The sequence below is a fragment of the Amblyomma maculatum genome, chromosome 1 (genome assembly GCF_055883805.1).
Source record: "Amblyomma maculatum isolate TAMU_Amacu chromosome 1, ASM5588380v1, whole genome shotgun sequence".
In the NCBI taxonomy this organism is placed as follows: domain Eukaryota; kingdom Metazoa; phylum Arthropoda; class Arachnida; order Ixodida; family Ixodidae; genus Amblyomma; species Amblyomma maculatum.
In genome coordinates, this window is record NC_139344.1 from 37,583,138 (window position 1) to 37,607,779 (window position 24,642).

Below are 24,642 nucleotides of genomic sequence, written 5' to 3' on the forward strand. Positions count from 1 at the left end.
CATCTTTCGCCTCTTATCAGAAGCGCAAAAAAATATAACATCAGCAAGTTTCCAAAAATATTTCTTTTTATGAACTCAGGCACACTTTTTTTTTTGTGTACGGCAATTCCCACCAGCATTTGCGGTGATGGGCATTGGTGTTCGTTTATGGGATAAGGGTTCAGAATATATAAGGCTCAAGACCACTGCTAGCCATAAACGCCTTCTTTACATTCTTAAGCAATTGATCAATTTTCATCGGTGATTTACAATGGACAATGGTTTATTGCTTCTTCCAGTTTGTTGTCGGCACACGCTATGAAAGACTTCATTGTTGGCGCTGTTTGATACCATCAAAGAAGAAGATGCCACGTCACCATTTCAAGATTATTTCACTTTTTTTTATTTCTATTCCTATCGCCTCAAAACTTTCCGAGTTATTCTAGCAACACTAATTCCTAATTAATAAGCTAGCTATCATACAATCTAAATCGACATCATGAATTTTATTCCTACACATGCAATGAACTCTGGGCAATCCTTCACTGTGGGTATGTGCTATATGCACCGAAGGAGAAGAAAAAGAAGAGGCTGGCCACAACAACCCGGACGAGCGACCACCTGAAAAAGAAGCAGCAGGTCAAGACTCGGATTCCTTGGAGCACAGCGGCGACGGCGACGACAGGCCCTGCGCACGACCTCGGAACTGAAGACAGGGAGCGAGCTGCAGCGCAACCGAACCTGCCACTAGCCACTCATATATACAGAGTCTTGAATATTTGGGGGCTGGAATTTAAAAAATTCCTATGCAAAATCTACTGCCCCATTCGAGCTGAAATAACGTTCACAAAGTAGCAAAATATCGTCTACGTTATCTGATAAGTGATTCAATATCGGTACTTGCCTAGATTTTCCGAAATCGAGAAAAAACTGCTCTTGGCGGCGTGCACAATTTTCGCAGAAGAGAGTCGAAAAGCTATTTTGACATGATGCGTCATCTGTCGGGCAGCGAGGCAAGAGCGCCAACGGCCGGGATGGAGCTTGTCTCACTGCTCGACAGATGACGCATCGTGTCAAAATAGCTTTTCTATTCTCTTCTGCGAAAATTGTGCACGCCGCCAAGAGCAGTTCTTTCTCGATTTCGGAAAATCTAGGCAAGTACCGATGTTGAATCATTTATCAAATAACGTAGACGATATTTTGCTACTTTGTGAACGTTATGTCAGCTGGAATGGGGTAGTAGATTTTGCATAGGAACTTTTTAAATCCCAGCCCCCAAATATTCAAGACCGTGTATATATGGGGCCGTTACCGATACGAGAGGTGTGTTCTCCGCCTGACGAGAAATATGTTGCACCTGCTCGACCCCATGAACCATTGTTGTCGCCAGAAGAGGACGACGGGATAAACTGAAATTTTGGAAAGCAAAACAGCGCAATTCAAAACACAGACACAGAAAGGGAACAACAACACAGCCCTTTCCTTCACCCTTGCAAGTAAACTTTGAAAGCCTCGAACATCACAGCAAGCAGCAGAGGAGGTCAGCGGCGGTGATAATGGAACGGTCAGCTTCTCCCGCGGCACAACTTTCGCGCAACGCTGCTCCACCTCCAGAATTTCATATTTCAAGATGACACCGACAGTGTAGAGGAACCAAGAGTTCGGCGCCGACGGTCAAGCAATGGAACATCGTAAACACGAATTAGAAGAGGAACGTTTTAGAGGAATGCCTGCAATGACTGATCGCGTAGCACCCTGTTGTGTGTGAGCGGTGATGGCAGGCATAGCGGGAGGAGTTTGTGAACTTAGTTCTCTGTGGAAGCCCAGCTGACGCTCCTGAAACTTCTCGAGTTTAGATACTGCGCTTTCGGAGTTCAGAGCTTCCCAGAAGCACTACTACTCACAGCAACGGTGTTGGGCGCTGATAGTTCAGCTACTTATTTATCTCATGTTTATTTACCTATTTACTTCCCCTGTTTCTTTGTTCATTCGTTAAAAACCTACGTGTCATGAGCCCTCGTGTCGACGCTATAACATCTGCCTAAGACTGACAAGCGAACTGGAAATTGCGGAATTCCATGGCCATGTTACTCCATCTGTGCCGCAGAAGTTTGTGTCATCGTAATAAGTACCGGTTGATTGAGTGAAACACGTCCTTTACGACAGCCCTTTAAGTGCACGTGCTCGTAAACATTACTGCCGCATTGTGTCACCGCCGTTCTCACGACGACTGCGGTGGGAGCTGCTCATTCCGTATTCTTCTATTGTAGTAAAGCTTGTAACCAAGATGTTGTGACACATATTACCCGAACTTGCAGGAAACATCTATAGTCGCTGTAGCTGACCGGGCGGATAGCAGGAGAAACCTCTGGGAGCTACCTGCTGGCTAACTCCGAATACTCTATAGTTGTAGCGCTGCCAGACGGTGTGGGCAGCGGTCGCCGCACTTCGGCAGTGACGGCACATCCTTTAGCAGGGCTGAATCTTGAAACATTTATGTCGTTGTGGAGAGGGCAGTATTAATCATGAGGCGACAAATCAGAGTTTGCGTGCCCTATGTGTAGCTGCTCCATCATAGGCGAAATGGGCCACCCCTGTTCCTCAGCGCGTTCCTCTTGTTCAGCAGAGGTGCTTGAGCGGCATGTAGCACTTTGATTAGTGGCTGAAGGGTCTAACAAGCCGATAAACAAGATATCGCCACATTGACTGGTTACTCCAAGGTGCATTTCCTGAATTATAGCTAATTAATATGCAGTTTGACGGGCTCATGCTTATTTCTCTTCGCGTTTCAGATGGGCAACAGGAGTCCCCGTTAAGAAGTAGTTTGTGTCTGTAGTCGTATTTATGAAATGTTTCCTAAAGTGTGAGATGTATCGATACCACCGAATGCGGGAAATGTACTCACCGTAATATGAATAATATCAACCCACACCTTTGTGCGAAGATACTTGTAAACTCTATTACCGACAAGTTTAAAGACGAAAGCCTTTAATGCATCACACTGTCGTTAGCAAATGTGTCCGCGTTTCGAGAGCAAGAGTTAAAAATAAATTAATAAACCCTGTCTCCATAAGGAATCAAGCCTCCATCCCTTGGATCCGCAGCCGAGCGCTTTACCACTGTGCCACGCCCCGTATTTATTTATTTTTGTCTTTATTGCCTGACTTTGGCATACGACATAACACGAAACACCGATCATAACATATATCGTGAAACGCTCTTCATAATTCCGCTTTTCCACCGTGAGGGCGATATTGGGATTCCGCGAGTGGCAGATACTGCGCCTTTCCTTTCCTGTAAACGAATTATACAACGCCGATGAACTTTGATGCGTTCAATGAAATGCTGGTCTTGTTCGACAAGGGTCGCGCGATGTACAGCCACGACAGGTCATGACGTCAGCAGGCGATTCATGCATATACGAAGGAAGCGGCGCCTTCCATTTGCCGCTTCCTCGAACGCCGCACCACACAGCAAACAGATGTAGACCCAGATGTCTACGAGGCGTTAGTACAGCAGGCATCAGCGGCGTTTCAAATTGATTTATAGGATAGAAAAGGCGCAGTATCTGTCGCAATTCTCCGCGAACACGTGTACAACGTCGTAAAGGAAGGGAGTATGGTGGGAGTGAAAGAAGAGAGGGAGATAGAGGTGCCGTAGTGGACGGCTACGATGCACCGCGCTATAATGGCTTTCGCCTCATCGCACTTTACTGGTCCAAAGTGCCCTCTAGAATTTTATCATTTCCGGCTATGGAGAGCGTAGTTCCGGCTTGCCACATCGGGAAGCCATATTTCTAAATGAAAATGTAATTTTTGATCTGTGCTTCATTTGTTAAAGCGACTCTATTCAGCGCAACTTATGACCCATGGACGATTAACGTTAATCACGTAATCATTTGAGAACTGAATCTCTCCCTTTGGTCCGATATGAAGTTTTTTCATTATAAGTACGACTGGCGTGCAAGTGAACCAGTCCGTTTGGACGATATATATGCCTGTTCCTCAATCAACGAGAGGAGGTTGATACCGCCGTGTGCCTATATCGCTTCTTACCAGGTGTGTCAGGCAGGCCGGTGACAATACAGATGGCTTGTCGGTGATGGTTTGAAGGATGTCGGACTTCTTTCATGTGGTCACGTCAAAAATGTAGCGAAATGTTATGCGACTGCCAAAGAGGTTTGTACCTATAGGTGGCGCGACTCGCTTTCCTTTGTACTTGCACTGAAGATTGGTTTGACTGCAAACAAAAAGGCTTAGGGGGCCTTTCCAACATAGCTGACCTATGTTGTGAGATTCTGTCCTGGTCAAGGTATGCTCCCAGAATTCTTAAGTAAGCCTGACTTCCAATGAATTAGGCAAACACGTATGTATGTGCAATTGAGTATTGGCTCTGCTCATGGTTAAGAATCACACGGCGTATTAGGCCTTTTCCGAATAGGTTGGCATGCCACCGTGCTTAATAAATATTTTATGCAATTTGAACTTATTTGAAGATATGGTCTTGTCCACCCGCAATGTAAACGTCGAAGACAGAATAGCACCAAGCAGTGGTAAGCTTCGACATTGTAAGATTGAATAAGGTGGATGAAATCACTACACATTGAGGTAAACCAGCACTGCTTGAGTATGGACGGGCTGTCGTGACGCTGGGACTAAGTCGACCCGGTCTTCACTTGGTAGCGTGTAGAGACTCGGGGTTGATGAAGGATTGAATCTTCGAAGTTGGTAAAATATATACAAGCAGGTTTAATGGCACTTTGAGAAAACGTATTTACATGAAAAAGAAGGGTATATCACCAAAATGGCAAGCGTTAAGAGTTCATAGCGAGAAGCGTCTGGATGAGCCGTTTACCCAGGGCTCAGAGCCTCATTTCGTGCTCTGCAACGTCCTTAAAACCCCCTATGTCCAGCCCCTCTCTGAAGATGCTGACCAACCAGTTCCAGTGCACGCCCCTCAGATATCGGCATCCAACCGAACACATCACTGCACTGATGGTCTGACGCACTGACTGGTGCGATATTGTTTCGTTGGGCGTGGTCACTTGTTGGCGGGTAGAGCTTGGGAACGGTGAGGAGGTACATTTCTATTCTTCAGCAAAGATCCGATGTGGTGGTTCCGGCAAGTGGATTTCCTTCTCAGAAACCCAAGTGCACGTGCGCGCCACATACTGCTCCCAGCATTGTCCTTTTCCGGCAATTGCAAATCTTTTTTGCATTCCCGGGAGTTCCTCTAATGGCCGTATTCGTCATGCTCCTTTCTTGTCCTGTACGTCAGCGGACGTGTCACTCTGTCGTCTCCTTTGGACAATAGGCATTCCTCACTTGACCATACCGCTTCTCGAAGGGAAGGGTGAACAATTGAACGAAAGCACTTCCGGCTATTTCCCGCAGGGAGACATTTCTTTGTATTTTTCTAGAGGTCCCCTTGACAGGGCCAATTTGCATTTGCAGGGTCTCGACAAAGCAAAACAGGCTCACACAAAAGGATTCATGGAAACAGGCTCACTTAGAGCCCTTGCACCAACAGCACATATCCACAGCACATATCCATGCCCACAGGCGAACAATAGAGCGCGCAAGTGCGGACCATGCACGGTCATAACAGCCTCCTACCCCGCCAGAAGAGTCACGGAGGGCAGCAGTCGCAGCTGCTGCATGAAGAGACGACTTAAAGGTCCCCAGAAAGGGGTCACCAAGAAGGGTAAACAACGCCGTAACACTGATAGTTATTGAACCACCCATCATTCTCCCGCAAAAATTTTCGATCTAGCTTCTGCAACACCAGAGATATCGGCGATTAAAAATGACCCTTCCAATTTTCCCCCTCAACTCGTACGCCGAAGGGAGCCATAAAAAAAAGAATACAAGCAAGTTCAAAGCTCCGCCCAGACATACGTAACTTCGACGAACTTCCGGTTGCCGCGCGCTCGCTCGCTGGCGTACTCGCGCCAACCCGTCCTCGCTCGCACACGCCTGAGGAGTTCGCCAGTTCGCGCAGCGACGGTTAGTGTAACCGCGAACCCGTGGTTATCCTATGTTACACGGCGGACCAAACCATGGTTGCACCACTAACCGCGGTTACCGCAAACCGAGCTTGACGACCTCGGTTTGCGTCGTTAACCGAGGTTATGACGGCGTCTGTTGACGGAAGCTACTCGTCGGCGCCCGAGTGCGTGAAACGTACGAGCGGGTCTGCTTCACAAAGTTATTCATTTGCCCACTGTAGCACGTTTAAAGATCGATGTATAGATTATGGTGCCGCCCGACGTCTTCGATTACGGCCGACAGCGCAGCGACTGCGTACTGAAGCCTTGTCGTGCCTACAGTATCGTTTGAACGGCTTGTTGCTGAGCAGAACGCCAAAAAATACGCGGCCTTAGCTATGAAAGTACACGAGTTTGCAACGCTTGCAGCACTGGATGCCGCGAGCAGGCTGAGGTACGTTACACAATTACCGCGGGGGTGGAACGTGCGAGCGCGGCGCACGCCGGCGTCGTGCGTGTCCGTCCCTAGTCGTCGCTAGGCCTATTGTTTCGCTTCGAAGCCGCAGCGGTCGACGCTTTGGAACATGATCAATGCTGTCGTAAATCGTCTACATATGAAACTGCCTTATAGTGATTCCTATCCTGCCATAGTAAAATAATTATAGGATTAACTCTGCCGACGCATTAATCGCAGAGCTAGTACGAGCAGATCGGATCAGCCGAAATGCACCAGCGGCAGCTGGCTTGAGCAGAAACTAGCTTGTATCATGGCTATCGCTCTTACCAGCAATTTGCTGCTGGTCAGCGATCCTCACGAGGGCTTCATACTTGATATTCGGCTCAGTATTCCAGACGCCAACAAATTTTAGCACGCTTTATTTCGAACATCGGTGCTAACGAACCGCCGTGTGGTTCGCGAACGGTATGCGGGAGGAGGGGCCACAGCGGCGATGTTTACGGCGGTCAAGGAGGTGCTGCCATCGTGCGGTGCTTGACCGTGCTGTTGACGCCTCGTCGGATGACACTCCGATACTCCTGAAACCACGTTATATAAATAAGATATTTGTAAATGCAGCTTCGTTCTGCCGATCCCTGCGTCGCTTCGGTTGTTGCACTTAATGGGCAATGGCCCCCTAACCGATAAGGGCGGTGAGCTGTAACAGCCCGCACAGAGTTCGAGCAGCGCACGAGCAGACGACTTTCGCAGCTACCGGAAGTGTGTTCGTGACGTCATGGTTGCAGTGACCGCAGCGAATGGCAGCTTCTAGCAAGTCTTGCCAGTCAACCGACCCGTGACGTCACGGGATTAGGAAATAGTTCCATGCGACACCGCCAAGCGACATTTCCTCTGCCCGCGAATTTCAAAAAACGGTGTTTTTAAAAATTAATAATAAATCGCTGGCTTTGTTCCAAGGAGTTATACTTTGCGTTAATGCTCAAAAGGATGTGTTCTACACACTGAACACGTTTATCAGTGGTTTCTTGGGGGCCGTTTCCGTGCACCTTTAATGGCCTGCGCATGAACGCTTGAAGCTCGCTGTCGCTTGCCGCGTTGTCTTGATTGTCGTAGGCCAAATTGCTTGAGCTGTCTCTGAAACTCAACCACATGTCTAAGCAAGCACTCGGCTCCCGTCTGAAGAGACCAGGTGAAAAGAAAACTGCCATCGTTGTCCGATAAAAGCCCACACTCAAGACGTTCAGGACCCACGTATGCCTAGAAAACCAAACGTGCTGCTTTACATAGTCACACATATACAAGCGCACGAAAAAAAAAAAGAACCTGAGTATCAATTTGGATACATGGTGAGGAGCACCTCGGACCGCTTAGAAACAGCGGCTAAGCGCGTCCGCATCCCCATTTAACTTCCCTTTTTTGTATGTTATTTCAAAATTGTACTGCTGTAAAATCAAGCACCACCTCAGAAGGCGACTGTTCTTCGATGTCGCAGTTTGCAGCCAAGCCAGGGGACAATGGTCCGTCCCTACGGTGAATTTGGCCCCTCCAAGATAGCACTGCAATTTTTGAATGGCCCATACAATGCAAGCGCACTCTTTCTCTGACGCGTAATAAGCCCTCTCTCTAGAACTCAGTTTTCTGCTCAGGTAGAGCACAGGGTGCTCATTACCGTCGTCATCTCTCTGGCAGAGAAGAGCACCTAGCCCTCGATCACTTGCTTCACACTGGACCGTGAATTCTCGGTCATATTCTGGAGCTCGCAATACCGGACGGCTAATCAGCACAGCCTTCAGGTTTACGAAGGAGGCTTCCTTTTGTTCGTCCCAGACTACATTTGTCGGTTCTGTCTTGCGGAGAGCGTCGGTCAGAGGGCTAGCCAAAGCTGAATAGTTAGGGATGTAGTGGTTGTATACTATCCCGTCAGCCCCAGGAATGCCCGAATTTCCGTCTTCGTGCTCGGCCGCGGGTAGTCTGCTACCGCAGAAATCTTAATCTCGCTGGGTTTCCTGAAACCTTGACCTACATTGTGACCCAAGTAGTCCACGATCGCCCTTGCCAGGCAACATTTCTCGGCCTTTACGGTTAGCCCAGCTTGACGCAAAAGGCTCAGTACAGCTCTTAGATGTACCATATGGTCCGCCCATGAGTCGGAAAAAACCGCAATGACATCTAAATAAGGCACCGCGAATGTTTCACACCCCTTTAAAACCCTATCCATGAGTCGGGAAAAACAAAATGGAGCATTTTTGAGCCTGAAACTCATCATTGTTGGCTGGTAGCTGCCCGTCGGAGTGACGAAAGCCGCGTATCTGCTGGCGCGTTCAGTGAGCGGTACTTGCCAGTATCCTCGAGTAAGGCCCAGTGTAGTCACATATGCCGCTCTACTGACCTATTCTACTCTCTCCTCGATATTCGGAATAGGATACACTTGATCCCTGGTGAGAGAATTTAGCTTTCGGTAGTCTACCACAGGCCAAGGGTCTTTACCTGGAGCTTCTACTAAGATCATAGGCGAAGGATAATCGCTTTCCGAGGGTTTTATTACTCCCAACTCCAGCATGCGAGTTACTTTCCTATCCAAAATTTCTCTTTGCCTTGGAGAAAATCGGTAGCACCTTGATCGCACTGGCACGTCTGAAGTCAGCTCAATATCGTGCTCAGTCAAATCAGTCCTGCCTGGCCTGTCCACGAAGTAGGCCTCAAACTCTGTTATTATCTCGCCCAGATCGGAAAGCTGGGATTTCTTTAGTTCTCCTCTCTGCTCCGTCTTTTTGAGAAGCTCCTGAGCGTTGCTTTCTTTTCCGCTGAGGCAAATCAAGTTGTCCCCCATCTCCTCGGGAAGGTTTAACGTTAGATTTACCACGGCTTCCCTCTGCACATAAGGCTTCATAAGATTGCAATGATAAATGCGCACTTCTTTACGCCTACCGGGGATTTTCACTGCGTAGTTAGTGTTAGAAAGCTTTGCAACGACTTCAGCAGGTCCTTCCCACTGTACTTCGAGCTTATTCTGCCTTGAACCTCTCAGCAACATCACCTGGTCCCCGATACGAAACGTCCTTTGACGGGCTGACTTATCATAGTACACTTTAGAACGAGCCTGGGCTGACTTCATGCTGGCCTCAATGAGTTCCTTAGTGTTATGTAAGCGATTCAAGAGGTTCAGAATGAATTCTACTACTGTTGGGTCTTCTCCGCGCCCCTCCCAGGCTTCGCGCACCATTCGCAAAGGTGAGCGCAGTGACCTTCCGTACACCAACTCGGCTGGGCTAAATCCAGTGGATTCGTGCGGCACTGACCGCAAAGCGAAAAGTGCTGTAGGCAGGCAGGTATCCCATTCGCGCTTGTTTTCATAGCACAGTCCATTCAGGACTCGTTTGAGAACAGAATGCCATCTTTCTACGTTGTTGCTCTGCGGATGGTGGATCGAGCTATGCACTACCTTAATGCCGCATCGCTCGAGAAATGAGGTGGTAAGGACACTTCTGAAAACGCTAGCCTGATCACTTTGGACCTCGGAAGGGAATCCAACTCGTGCAAACACTGACAGCAGCGAATCCACTACACTCTCGGACGTCACCTCGCGCAGCGGAACAGCTTCTGGAAACTTTGTGGCTGGGCATAACATAGTGAGGATATAACGGTACCCTGACTCTGTCACAGGAAGTGGCCCAACTACATCTATTACTAACCGGTGAAACGGCTCGGTAATGATTGGTACTAGCACCATCGGAGCTTTTCACTTATCTTGTGCCTTTCCAACCCGCTGGCACGTGTTGCATGACCGTACAAAATTTTCCGTGTCCTTAAAACATCCAGGCCAATAGTATTCTTGCAACAGCCTCTGCTTTGTTTTCCTTATTCCAAGGTGACATGACCACGAGCTGCCACGGGAAAGTCGCAGTAAGTCTTCGCGGTACTTTTGGGGAACGACTAATTGGTCCCGCTCTACTCCGCGCTTATCCTTGAATAAGCGATACAGCACTCCCTTTCTCATCTCGAAAGAAGTATTATTTGCTGTCTTAGTGGCGCGGTGGCGCTCCCTTATCTCCTGTATCTTGGGATCATTGGCTTGCACCATAGCTAAGTCCTCTCGGGTTCCACTTAAAAGTCTCGTGAGATTACTAGACACTGGCGGCAAGAGATTACTCTCAAGAACGTCTTCATTCCGCGTCTCATCAAGCTCACTTTCAAGTTGACTTATCTGAGATGCCTCGCTCTCAAAGTTTTCTGACCCGCTATCTTCCGCATCGACCACTGTTTTAACTGCCGTTTCTTCCGCTGTGGAATTTTCTGGAATGAGCAGTGTAGCTAGTTCTCGCGCCTTTGAACGTGTTAAGGCTTGCACAACTCTGTCTCCGAAAAGGATGTCCCTCTTTCGCAGTAGCATGTCCGATTTGTTGGAAAACAAATACGGATAGCACTTAAGAAGCTTTCCTGAAACGGCAGCCTCGGTTGTTAACTCGCCGAAAGGGCCCTCGATGACCACGTTCGCGATTGGCAAGCACACACTCTGTTCCTCCACTACCTGGCGGATCCATGCACAGTGTCCTGTATAGTCGGAAAGCGACACATACGCCGGATGGACAACATCCATCGTTGCGGCCGAATCGCGCAGTACCTTGCAAGGCTTCCCGTTGACTACTAGGTCATGCAGATAGGGTTCCAAAAGCTGCATATTTTCATCGCAGTCACTGACATACGAGAAAGCAATCTTTTCTTTCCGGCAGTTGACGGCAATGTGACCCTGCTCATTACACTTAAAGCATCTGAGAGGCTTCCTAGCCTCAAGGTTATTCTCTGTGTTCTGCGCGTTGGTCACTTCCCCACTTTTCTCACTGCCGTCCTTTCTAGGGAGTTTGCCTGAAGAAGCCTTCCTTTCTTCGTTTCCAACTCTAGCAAAGTGCCTTTCCTGACGGTTATTCATACTCAACTTGGGATTGCGGGGCCTATCCACTGCTGAGTTGCTGAATTGTCGGCGCGAAGCGTACTCCTCAATGAGTTCGGCAGCTTCAGTTGCCAACTTAATGTCGCCTCGGTCCTGTAACCAATTTCTTTCTTTTTCAGGGAGGCAGTTTTAAAACTGCTCCAAAAGAATTCACTCGACTACAGCGTCCCTATCACTGTAGGAATCTGTGCTCTTTAGCCACTCGCCCAAATTGACTCTTAAATTGTACAGGAATTCAGGGTAACTGTCGTCCCTGGACTTAGTAGCGTTCCGAAAACGTTGTCTGAACGCCTTGGCGCTAAGCCTATACTTTCTCAGAAGGCAAGCCTTGACCTTCTCGTAGTTGTCCGCGTCCTCATTTCTTAGCCGTGCGACAACCTCCGCTGCCTCGCAGGGCAGAACCGTCAATAATCTCTGAGACCAAGTGTCTCGCTGGAAGGACAGTTTTTCGCAGGTTCGCTCAAAGTTAGCCAGATACAGACCGATAGCCCCTGATATCACATATGGCTGCATGTACTTCGACATCTTGAAATCTGCCTCCTTGTTGAGAAGAGGTACCGCTAGCTGGGTACATTTGCCCGACCTCTTGTTCAACTCTAGTTCTAATTTCCGGAGCTCAATTTCTTGCTCCAGCCTTTTTGCTTCTCTCTCAATTTCACGCCTCTTTTCCTCTTTTTCCCGCTCTTTCTGCTGTCTCAGTTGCTCCTCCTTTTTTTGTCCGATGAGGTTCCATGCTTCACTAAGCTCCTCATCATCGGTTCCCAAATCAGTGATTGCCTTTATAATCAAGGGTTTTCGTACCAAACCACTTGTATCATTTCCCAATTCCTCACACAATAGCAACAGTTCCGATTTCTGCAGCTTTTGTAGGTCCATGATCGCTCCGAGTGTCGGCTACTTCCAAAACAACTGTGCAAACTACCAAACCTAAAGGCGTTTCAACACACTTTACCAGTTCTAAAATCTAACCCTGTTCTAGAACCTGGTCCACATCAGAAGAAAAGCCAAGCACTCACCCACACGTGCGATCGATGTTCCAACCTGCTTTCTTGTTGGCCGATTGTTGCTCCTGCTTGTTGCTTGAGATGCCACCTCCGATCACCAGATGTTGTGGCTTGTAGCTTCAGATGCCACCTCCGATCACCTGATGTTGTGGCTTGTAGATCCTGATCCACCTCCAATTACCAGATGTTGTGGCTTGTAGATTCAGATCCCAACGCTAGTCACCAGTTGTGACGCTGGGACTAAGTCGACCCGGCCCTCAATTGGTAGCGTGTAGAGATTCGGGGTTGATGAAGGATTGAATCTTCGATGTTGGTAAAATATATACATGCAGGTTTAATGGCACTTTGAGAAAACGTATTTACATGAAAAAGAAGGGTATATCAGCAAAATGGCAAGCGTTAAGAGCTCATAGCGAGAAGCGTCTGGATGAGCCGTTTACCCAGGCATCAGAGCCTCATTTCGTGCTCTGCAACGTCCTTAAAACCCCCTGTGTCCAGCCCCTCTCTGAAGATGCTGACCAACCAGTTCCAGTGCACGCCCCTCAGATATCGGCATCCAACCGAACCCATCACTGCAGTGATGGTCTGACGCACTGACTGGTCCGGTATTGTTTCGTTGGGCGTGGTCACTTGTTGGCGGGTAAAGCTTGGGAACTGCGAGGAGGTACATTTCTATTCTTCAGCAAAGATCCGATATGGTGGTTCCGGCAAGTGGATTTCCTTCTCAGAAATCCAAGTGCACGTGCGCGCCACATACTGCTCCCAGCATTGTCCCTTTCCGGCAATTGCAAATCTTTCCTGCATTCCCGGGAATTCCTCTAATGGCCGTATTCGTCATGCTCCTTTCTTGTCCTGTACGTCAGCGGACGTGTCACACTGTCGTCTCCTTTGGACAATAGGCATTCCTCACTTGACAATAGCGCTTCTCGACGGGAAGGGTGAACAATTGAACAAAAGCACCTTCGGCTATTTCTCACAGGGCGACGTTTCTTTGTATTTTTCTTGACGTTCCCTTGACAGGGCCAATTTGGCATTTGCAGGGTCTCGACAAAGCAAAACAGGCTCACACAAAAGGATTCATGGAAACAGGCTCACTTAGAGCCCTTGCACCAACAGCACATATCCACAGCACATATCCATGCCCACAGGCGAACAATAGAGCGCGCAAGTGCGGACCATGCACGGTCATAACAGGGCCAATGTGTCCGCTTTTACTTCTGCACGGTACTTAAGGTGGTATAGGAAGTTTGGAATGAACCTGCATCTTTCCATTTAACCTTGAAGTCTAAACGATTGCTATATGTGGAACAATTTATTATGCCATGAGAACATCTACGGTAGTATTTCCCGGATGTGCTCCACGAAGAGATTTTCCGAATCCACGAATCTCACCCCGGCAAAAAAAAATGAAGATCGCGTGAGAGCTCTGGCCTGGCTAGCTGCAGAAAGTGGGGTTAAAAACATAGAAGTTCACAGCCGACTTCGGTTTGTTAAAGCGAAAGAAACGCGAGAGGAGTACGGAGACGAAGAGCATGCACCCACGAGAGAGCATCTACGGCCTTTGTTGATGCCGACGTCAGTGAAACTCGAGCTATAGCTGCACTGCTAGATGGGGCTGCAATGAAAAGTGTCCCGATTGTCTAATGAGCGAGCGGCGTGGTATTGAGAGGACATGGACGCCTTCTAGCGCTGTGGACATTTGCGCCTAAGCGTCGCCTCTTCCCCAGGTACTCTGCCGGCCAGTTTAACCTTGACTCAATCCTGATTCTGCTACACTGCGCCTGAAAATGCGCCATTGTCCGCACAAGAACGTCGCACAAGATCAGCTTCCGCCCTCTTCCTGTCTCAAGGTGTCAGCCACGACTTCTACTGATCCACAAGAGGTCCCAGACACATCCACGGCTCAGAACCACTGGTGTTCGGCAATCCCTAATACCGCCTGCACAGACAACTGTGTGCCAGGAAGTTGACACCTAACATGCTTAGCCGTCGCAAAATCCTGTTTGGTTAAATACAGAAGGCAGCGTTGTTTCCTATATAGTGCCAGTTATAAGCGACTCCAGGAACATTAGCTCCACAACCATGCACGAGGTTACCATTCCGGGATGCAAATCGTAGGTATCGAAGTTCACCATGCGGCGTTCAAGACATGGGAATGAGTTTACAAGGCTTTCAAGACTAGGGAACTAGCCTTTCAAACAAGGTGCAAATAAAAAATTCACTCCTTAAGCTCTGCTTTAATGGTATTACGCACCTGCGTTAATTGCTCTCGTGTGCGGTACTAGTTGGGCATCCTAAACTGCATACATAATATTTCATGCTAATTTAAGCACACGCCTCTTAATCTGCGCCTTTATTATCTGACTCATGCTAATCAGCATAACGTGTAAGCTACAACATTATCTAAATGATCATGCGGTATAGATATAAGGCCTTGCGAACGAACATGATTGCGTTGGCTGAAGGTGTCTTGCTCGGGATGCAAGGGTCCCAGAGTGTTATATTCTCATCCCAAAGACATGCTCGATTCCACAACGTTTACCGACTCGATTATGGCATGAGATCTTGCGACGTAACGCAAAATTGCGAACAATCCCTTCCTCACTGTATCACCTACCAGCATTTGCCAATGGCAATCCCGTGATTTCTCGCTCTCAAAGGCAACGGCGGATTTTTGAAGAACAAGGGCTTTAACGCTGACACATTAATATACTTGTCCCTCAAACCCCCTTCATGGCATTAAGGAGAACTTGCATGCTGTCTTCTAAGAAGTTGACATTTTCTGGAGCTGTAATCTTCTCTTTCCCCGGCTTAATTTTCTTCTAAAACAGCGTCCAGCTCCGACATGTTGAGCATTGTCCATGACCTTGGTACACGTCCACGTGATTTTTCAAAGAGTAAAAACGGATACTTTGCGGCTGGGAGTCATCGATGTAAATTAAAAAATCTGTAATAGCAACAGATTGAGGAAAGAATACAACAGCCTGAATGGCCATCTTTTATGGACATTTAGCGATACGCAGGTGATGGGGTGCATGTAGGGAGAGGAAAGGGTTGTATTCTGGAAGCGTTCACGAAGTCTAGATAGTACACATGTGTCTACGAAGCGTCGTTATTAAACTGAAGGAATAAGACAAATTACCTGAAAAAAAAAATTATTTCTCCTACCCATTTTCTCTTTGCACGCGTGGAAAACTGAGAAATGCGCTCATCTTTTTTTTTCTACGCATACCTGTATTTCTATCTATACCTCTTATGAATCAGAATAAGGTGAGCGATTGTTGTGGTTTTATGCTTTCTACTGGTCACTAGTGCGAACTTCGTGCGCGTAGTCTTCTTTCCAACCAGAGTAATATTTCACAAAAAGAAACACAACAACCGTACTGCAATTTTTTCCCGCAAAAACATGAAAGTAGCAGCTAAAATATTCTGGGCATCAAATAGTTGAATGGATTTACTCGACTATTTATGGTTAGAGGCAAACGTTTAACTCTCCGTGACCACGTGTTTACTGCAAAACACCTTGCGCGAGTTATATACGAGCGCCGGTCAATTTAACGCGAAGGTCAAAGAAAATAAGCCTACACCTGCCTGAAATTAGTCCAAGGAGGAGCAAATTTTGCACATCGTTTTGTCTCTCCACCGTGCATCCAAGGTGCGAGAACAAGAAATGAGTGCTGGGCTCCATATTGGCATTTCGTTTTGTTATATGACCATTGTAACAAACTATACGTCCACAATGATACAGGTAAATCAATGATTAATTCTAGTCAAACCTACAGCTAGGTACAAGAGCGGTATCTGCCCGCGCAATCAGCGTATGTTATTTGGAATGGCGGCTGCTTTTAGTTATTTCTTTTCCTGTCTATTGCTGGCAGCGAAGCCTTTGATTGGGCCGGCATCTCAAATTGCAGAGATGCATGTGCGTTCGAGGCGAGTGTTGAGAATCTTGCGCTTACAACCTATTGTGTTTTTTTTTTTTCGTTTTTTTTTTTTTTTGCGATTGTGCGAGGTAGCTCAGAGAGTTCTTGGCATGTGAAAAACTGCAAACATTGGTGCCACAAAACGCATGTGTATGTCGTGCGCCGTCGGGTGCAGGAGGCGCAGTGCAATTGTTTTCCACGCCTCCCATTTCGCTGCTGACACGCTCTCATCTTGACATGTACATGCGCCTCGTTGGGTGCGGCCATCAATGATGTCCCTCCATTGTGCCGCAGATACACCAATCACGGACCCTCGTGGAAAACCTTTCGTATCGTCAGTGAATTTTTTTAATAATATTGCGTAATTGCCACTGCAACTCTTACCGACGAGGAGCAACGTTTTTGGATGATTATGTAAAGAGCGTCAAATGACAACGGAACCGGTTATAGGAATCGAGGCAAAATATTTCAGCGAAGTGGACTTAAGTTTAGTGAGTTCCCCAAACGCAGCTCCATTAGCAAATTGCCCGAATGCTGTTTGTCGTGTGTTGAATACCTCCTGGTGCATTGCAGCTGGTAACGGCGAGAGGTCTTCCGAGGGCTGACGGCCAATGCTTTTCCAAGTCAACAAGGTGAGCGGAGTCGTGAAATTTTTGATAAACGCTGCGAGACTTTTAACCCTTCGCAATTAAAAATATCCATGTGTCCTCAGCCTCATTAGAGGGATACTAGCTTCAATTTGAGCTAAATTCGAAATTCGAATCGTAGAATTTAAAATCACCGCCTTAACGTTAAAGCTTGGAACTGTAAACCACGCTCTCAAAAATATTCAATTACGCCTTTTTTGTTTGTTTGTTTGTTTATTTGATATTCTTATTGGCACTGGAGAGGATAGAACGAGAGAGACGCATTTTTATCATTTAGAAGCCTGTGTGTTTAGAAGCGGACCTTGCTCAGCGAAATTGGCACCCCGTTTAAGGGCGCCCTGAAAACCGCTCTGGGCGAAAGGCCTGGTTTAAGAAAACAGCTTGTGCAGAGTTGAATGCGCCATAGAATAATGATCAAGGACATGAGGCGGAAGCAGGCAGTAGTACCTAACGACAACCTAAGTTAATCAGCCGCCAATTGAATTTCGAATATCCGCGCGGAATTAAAGCAGTTAAATTTATAGGAACATAGTTTTAAAATCGAAGGGCTTTGAAGGAGACCGCTTAAGATTAACGGCGAAACAACACGCTGCCTCACGCCTAAGTCGAATAAAAATGTATCTCGAGAAAACAGGAAACCGTACATTTTGAATTTGGGTGCAGGAACACATTTCTGTGCCAACATACTGTCATTATTATCATACTCCAGCAAGCTACTGACTCCATCTGTGAGTATCTCTAAAGAGACAGGCATCTCGATTCCGGGCAAACGCAATTGATGATGGCAACATTTATGAGGCCGGTGACTTGGGGGGTGACGATGTTATTCCGAGTAGCAGTAGCAACACTAATAATGAACCTTACAAATATTGAACTAAGCGTTAGATGATGCGTCCAACTGTAACAGACAATAATGAGAACACTGCGCCTGGACGGAAGTGAACAATTTCCTCCTGGATGGTGCAGTGATTAGAGCACCCGGCTACTGTGCTGAAGGATGCGGGATCAAATCCCGCGCTCGAGGGATTCTTTTCGGTGGCAGCGAAGAGCAAGGCGCCAGTGTGCTGTGCGACGTCAGCACGCGCTCGAAATTGTTGGCGCCCTTCACTACGGCGTGTCCCACAGCCGCATTGGGATGTTAAAACCCATAAAGCAAACCAAGTGAACAATTCCACACTAGAACAAAAAAAAGTGGGAGTATACGGTATTACATCCAAGTTTAAAAGGTTAACATTTTTAATGAAACGTTGCTTTGCTAGCGGCGGATAGAAAACCGCACTTTTTTATTTGAAATACATGTACAGATGTACCAATGTCTCCCCTATTAGAACGTTCTTGAAAAAGGTGTAACCTTCAACATCGATCGCTTTGCAACCTTGATAATACCTCATTTCGACCAATATTACTAAAACAAAAATTAGATCAGTGAAATGTCGTTTTTGTCGTCCTATTCTTAAACGAATGTGTATTTATTCGACAGATGATTTTGCGTAACTCGTGAAAACTAACACATTCCTCGTCAATCTTTCTGGGACACTCAACTCTGAAGGCAACCGTGGGATATTGAAAGATGCTGTTATGGACACGAATACGTAAATCATCTACGCTACCGATTCGTAGCAATATTTTGGTATGGCCACATGGGGGGGGGGGGGGGGGGGATTCAATTATAACATTCTTTTTTTTTTTTCTTTACGGCCACTCCCACCAGCATTTCCGTTGATGGGCACTGGTGCTCGTTTATAGTATACGGGTTCAGAAGATATAAGAATGACGCCACTGCTAGCCATAAGCGCCTTCTTTGCATTTCTTAGAGCTCGATAAAGTTTCGCCGGTAATTTACACTGCACAATGATTTTGCGTTTCTACGTGTTAGTTTTCGGCACACGATGAAAGACCTCATTGTCACAAATGCAATAGAGGCAATCACTAAATTGCCAATCCCGAAAAGTGTGTCATTTTAAGGCACCTGTAAATCAAATACTGCATTGCCTGGACTACTAAAATGACTGCATTATAGCATACAGGCACGCAAAGGATAAAGCAAAAAAGAAGAAAAGTGCCACGTCAACCTGGTGAGCAACCACCAGACGAAGAAGAAGCAGTTCAACACTCGGCGTGCCATGGCGCACAATCGCAGCGTTGTCTACGGTCCCGACTCGGAAGAGGAGCTCGCGGCAAAAAACAAGGAGCGGGCAGGAGTGCAACCGAACCTGCCAGCAGCCAATTTGAACGGATTGTTACCGATACGGCAGGTAAGTCCTCCACCTGGCGAAGAGTTGGTCGCTTCTGTTTGAGTTCAAAAACAGCCTTCACCAGATGAGGACGGCAGGGTATACTTTCAAAGCCTAAAGAGCAGAGTATACGGTCAGTGACGGTGTTAATGGGTACAGTGAACGCAGCGTCTTGCGCCGAACGACTTCCCCGAAACACTGCCCTAATTCTATGATTGTCTATTCCAGATGAGAGGCAAGCAACTCCGGCAGTGTGGACGAAACAATCGTTCGGTGCTGACGGTTAAGCCACGTAGCATCGGAAACACAAAGCGGAATATAAGTGCATTCGAGGAAGGCCTTCTCTCAACTTACCGATTCGACTGGCAGCAGCTCCTTATATCTCGCCGCTCTGTTGCAGAGACAAAGGATCCGCTAGGCCGAGCAACCCAGTTGCCTGGGGACATGGTCAGTCAGCTTCGCAGCTTCAATCATCGCGGCGGCACCAGAACAAAGCGGAGGCCGTCGACAGTTTCTGATGAAGTATCCGGCACAGGCCTTATGTATGCGGCTTTCGTGAGCAACAGCCTGAAGCTCATGCTGCGACCTCCTGTCCCCTACGAACCTCCGATGAAATGGAGCGCCTCCGAGGCACGCTATGAACTGCGTGCCGATGCGCTGATCATGCCGCCCCCGCTGCACGCAAGCTCTCATGCATGCGGGATGTGTTTGTAAGCGGTCGGTTCTCTGCTTAAGCGCAGCTGGCGCTGCTGGAACTTCTCGAGCTTAGAGGCTACAGCTTGGTCTTCAGAGCCTCCCAGAAGCACTATTATTCACAGCAGCGTTGTGGCTCGCTGAAGCATCGGTGAATAATTTATTTTATGTTGATTTACTGACTTATTTCCTTTTTTTCTATACTCATTTATTCACTATGCAACTGTGTGTCGCCAATGTCCGCGTCGGCGCATTACGTGTCCATGGGAAGAGAACTTGTAACCGCGGGATATTATGACCTTGTACTCTCTCGACACCACAGAAATTTAGTGGCATAATAATAAATAGCGGTTGAATAATTGAAACATGTGCCCTTTATTATAGCCCTTTATGTGTACTCGCTGAAAGTGTTAGTGCGCCAGTGTGGCTTTTATTTCTGGTTGGTACCTCCAGTGCGGCAGGAAGTTTGTGATGAACGTGGTTCTTTCCATCGAACCAGTTGTGGTCTAAATGATTCCTGTATATGGAGCAATGTATTATGCCCTGCGTACTGTCAGTGGACTGGCTCCCACAAATCCGGTAACGCTGACGGCATTAAATAGCGTGATATGCTAAAGGAGTCAAATGGCGCTCGTGTACGCGGTATGCATATTGGGCATTCTCAACTGCATACAGGAAATTTCCTACTCATTTATGAACAGACCTCTTAATTTGTGCCTCAATCATCTCACCACGGTCATTAGCATAAAGATGTACGGATGTGCCTGCTTGGGCTAAATCGATATAGGATGTTTTAGTCATGATGCAAGGTTCCCGGCGGGTTCGATTCCCATCACAAAAACCATGGATTCCGCAGCTTTATCGGCTCGATTATGACGTTACCTTGCGACGTGACACAGCCCGCCAACCAATCCCTTTCGAATCGTATCACCTGACAGCGCTTACCAACAGCATTTCCGTTATTTCTCGCTCTTAACGAGGATGCCGGAGTTTCTGAAGAACAAGGACTTCAACGCTGTCGCGTGAGCATGCCCGTCCGTCAGAACCCCTTCGTGGCATCAAGGAAGACTTGGATATTGTCTTCCGGGAGGCTGAGAAGTTCTCAAACAGTAATACTTCGCAAAAAAAAAAAAAAAAAAAACGACTACCAGCCGTAATATAAATTTTCCGTGCAAATAAATGCAAGTACAAGCTAAAATATTCTGCGCATTTAATAAGTGATCGGATCTGCCGGGCTGTTTAATGCGAACACCATACACAAGCAGACAAAGAATGGGTAAAATGTTTTAACCAAAATTTCGGCGAAGAACGTGGTGTCAGGCCTCGCAATCACCGTGTTTATAATTACTAATGGAGACTGCTCTTCGTTATTTGCTTTCGTTTTCCAATACAGCAAGTGAAGCCTCTATATACATGATTGAACCAGTGACTCGAGTTGGTGAGATGCATATGCGTTCGAGGCGCTGTTGGTATTCTCTGCTTTTTTTTTTCTTTAACGATCGTGTGAGGTAATTCACGGCGTTCATAACTAGTGAAAATCAGGAAGCGGTGCTCTCAAGAGTCACATGAGTGTTTCGCGCGCCAATGGTATGAAAGGGGTATATTGCCTGGTTTCTCCCGTCTCCCATTTGCCTGCTGACGCGTCGATACCTCGACTTGCACATGCGCCTCGTCGTGGGCTGCCATCAATACAGTCGCTCTCTTCGTGTGGCACATATCCACCATTCGCGGACCTTCCACACACCTTTCATTTTTTTCATTGAATGTTTTATTGGGATTTAAACATAAGTGCCACTAAAATTCCTTTCGACGAAGAGGCACTTCCTTTAATCCCAAAGCCCTGGTATGACCTAGAGGGGATTACAGGAATTGAGGCGGAATCGTTTAGCAAGATTTAGGCCACATACGAGAGTGCCTTAAACTAAGCTCCACGCTCAAATGATCCGAATGCTCTCCTTTGTGCGTTAAATGACTTCCAGTGCGTCGCGGTAAAGGACTTCATGGCACTGATGGTTTGTATTTCTCCCAATCAATACGATCAGCGGACTTATGTCCAATAAACGCTACATAAAGCTTTTCTACTCTGCCTTCTGGATGAAATTTTTTACTCTTGGCCATTAGAAAAACAGCTGCTCCGACATGAGCCTTATCAGAAAGACAAGCTTCGTGTCAAGCTCAATTTGTTGAGATGGCAAAATTTAAAACCATCGCCATGACGCTAAATTGTGGACCTGTCAGGGGTGTTCTGCATCTAGTTAGTGGTTTACGCATTTTTCTTGGTGGTCCTACTGGCACTGGAGAGCATAGAGCGAGAAAGACTGATTTTTATCATAAAAAGCCTGCGAGTTTAAAAGGGAATCTTGCTCAGCTAGATTTGCACCGTGTTTAATACCGCTCTTAAGACTGCCCTTAGCGGTAAGCCTCATTTAGGAAAACTGTGTGTGCTAAGTTCACTGCGTCATTGAAGGCTGGCCAAGCGCATGGCGCGCATACAGGCAATAGTAACCGTAAGTCCATAAGCCACGAATTGAAATTTCGAATTGCTGGTTTGTGTTAAAGCTGTTAAATTTATCGAAATTGTTTTTTAAGATCGAAGTGCGCTTAAAACAAACAGCTAAAGGTAACAAAAACGCGCTGCTTCGCTTTTTAACCAACTTAAAATGTGTTTAAAACAAGAAGCCATATGCTGGCACTTTCTGTGCATTTCAGGGGCACCTTTTTGTACAAACATCGCTAGGGCCGAAAGTTTGAATATCTGAAGCGCCAGCGTGGCGTTGCAACCGTGTTCCACCGATTTCCGCCATGAAATGTGCGTATGAGATTCCATGCTTTAGTAATGGTCAGCTCTTTCAAAAGCAAAATATCAGCGCTGTAAACAATGGTTTCGATATTAGCCATGATGAGGTCCAGTGCAAATGATCTAGTAGTTACAATTCCAAATTTTAAAATCCAGATGCCTGCAACATCGTGTTACGCTTCTCCACCGACAACTGGGACAGCTGACGCGGCCACCGCATAGCAACAGGCAGAACCGCGAGCGGATCGGCCATTTCGACGCCGTTCATCGGCCGCGCAACGCTTCTTCCCGCGGGCAAGTCTCGGCGTCATCCTGCCACGCGCCAAATGTGTGTGCGTGAGTGTGTGTGCAAACGCTGGCCAAGCCTGGAGCTCGTGAGAGAGTGCGCCGCCCTCGCCCGCCTGCAGGAGGTGGAGGAGATGCGTTCGGACCACCTGCGATTGAGTCATCCCATCTTGACCAGACTTGTCGGGCTCTCCATTTCCTGTGAGGGTTTTCCCTTTCCTCTGTGAACTGGAAAACCTATAAAAAGTGGCGGCCGACTCCGCTGAGATACTATTTTGACGCGCCTTTGAGACGACGCTAGACACCATCTGTGTGAACGTGTCTGTATTTTCTCCGGGTCAGCTTCTCTGCCCGTTTCTTCATGGTGTTGCAGTAAAGGTTGTTTCGTTAGAAGGCGCCTCGTCTTTGCTGGGACCGTTCATGCCGTCCGCCGTCCACGGAGCCGCCAGGCCAACGCTACCGAGAGGCCGCGCGCCGCATGTAACAAATGGCGTCAGTGGTGGGCTGAGCACGCGAGCCACGAACGTAATAACTGCTGGCAGCGGTGCGCTACCCAAGGCGCACACAAACCCAAATCTAACAACTGGTGGCAGCGGTGGGATACCACAGGCTCGCTACCCAAATCTAACAATTGGTAGGCAGCGGTGAGACGACCAAGCCGTAACCGTGGTCGGTGGAACGACGACGACCAAGCCGTAACCGTGGTACGTGGGACGACGACGACCAAGCCGTAACCGTGGTCGGAGGGACGAGCCAGGCGATACCGCCGTCCAACAACTGGTGATCAGCGAAGGGACGACGACGACCAAGCAGTGACCGTGGTTGGTGAAACGAGCCAGGCCTGATCGAGGTGCAACATCTGGTGGGAAGAGCGGAGATGTCCCCGGCGTGACCCGTGCAACAAGCAGCTCAGCGGAAAGGCGGGAGCAGTGCAACGAGCCCTGTGTGATCACTGGTTGCCTGCAGCGGAACGACTGCGTTGGATTCTTGGCTGCGAGGTTTGGTGAGTGCGGGACTTTCTTCTACTGAGTTTTGCCAGGCTTTTGTTAAGTAGAGAACAGAGCTGGTAATTGTGTTGTCGTTGTTGCTGGGTTAATAGCAGCAAGGCAATAGTGGGCAGTAGAGAAGGAAGCACTCGGAACAGCCATGGGTTTAGATTTGAAGTCGTTGCACAAACCGAAATTGCTGGAGATTGCGAAGGAGTTGGGTCTGAATTTGTCAGGCAAACTCAGAAAACCAGAAGTGTTAAAGGCTATTCTTGCGTTGGAAGCAGAAGATGACGAGCTTTCGGAATGCCTTGAGATCATTGAAGAACGTCACGAGAAAGAGGAACGTGAACGTAGAGAACGTCACGAGAAAGTGGAACGTGAACATATATAGAGAACGTCACGAGAAAGAGATGCGTGAACGTAGGGAACGTTTCGAGAAAGAGGACGCCCGCGTAAGGAAACTGATGCAGCTATAGATTTGAGCACATAGAATGAGCGTGGAAAGGATGAAAGCTTTCAATGCCATTCAGTGTAACGGTTCAATACCGCGAGATGGTCTACCACCGTTCCTCATCGCCGAGGATATGACAGAGTATTTGGCAGGCTTTGAGAATGTCTGTAGAAGTAAACGCATCGAGCGAGATAGTTGGGCGCAGAAGTTGGTAGCTCTTCTCTCCGCTGAAGCGTCGGAAGAAATCAA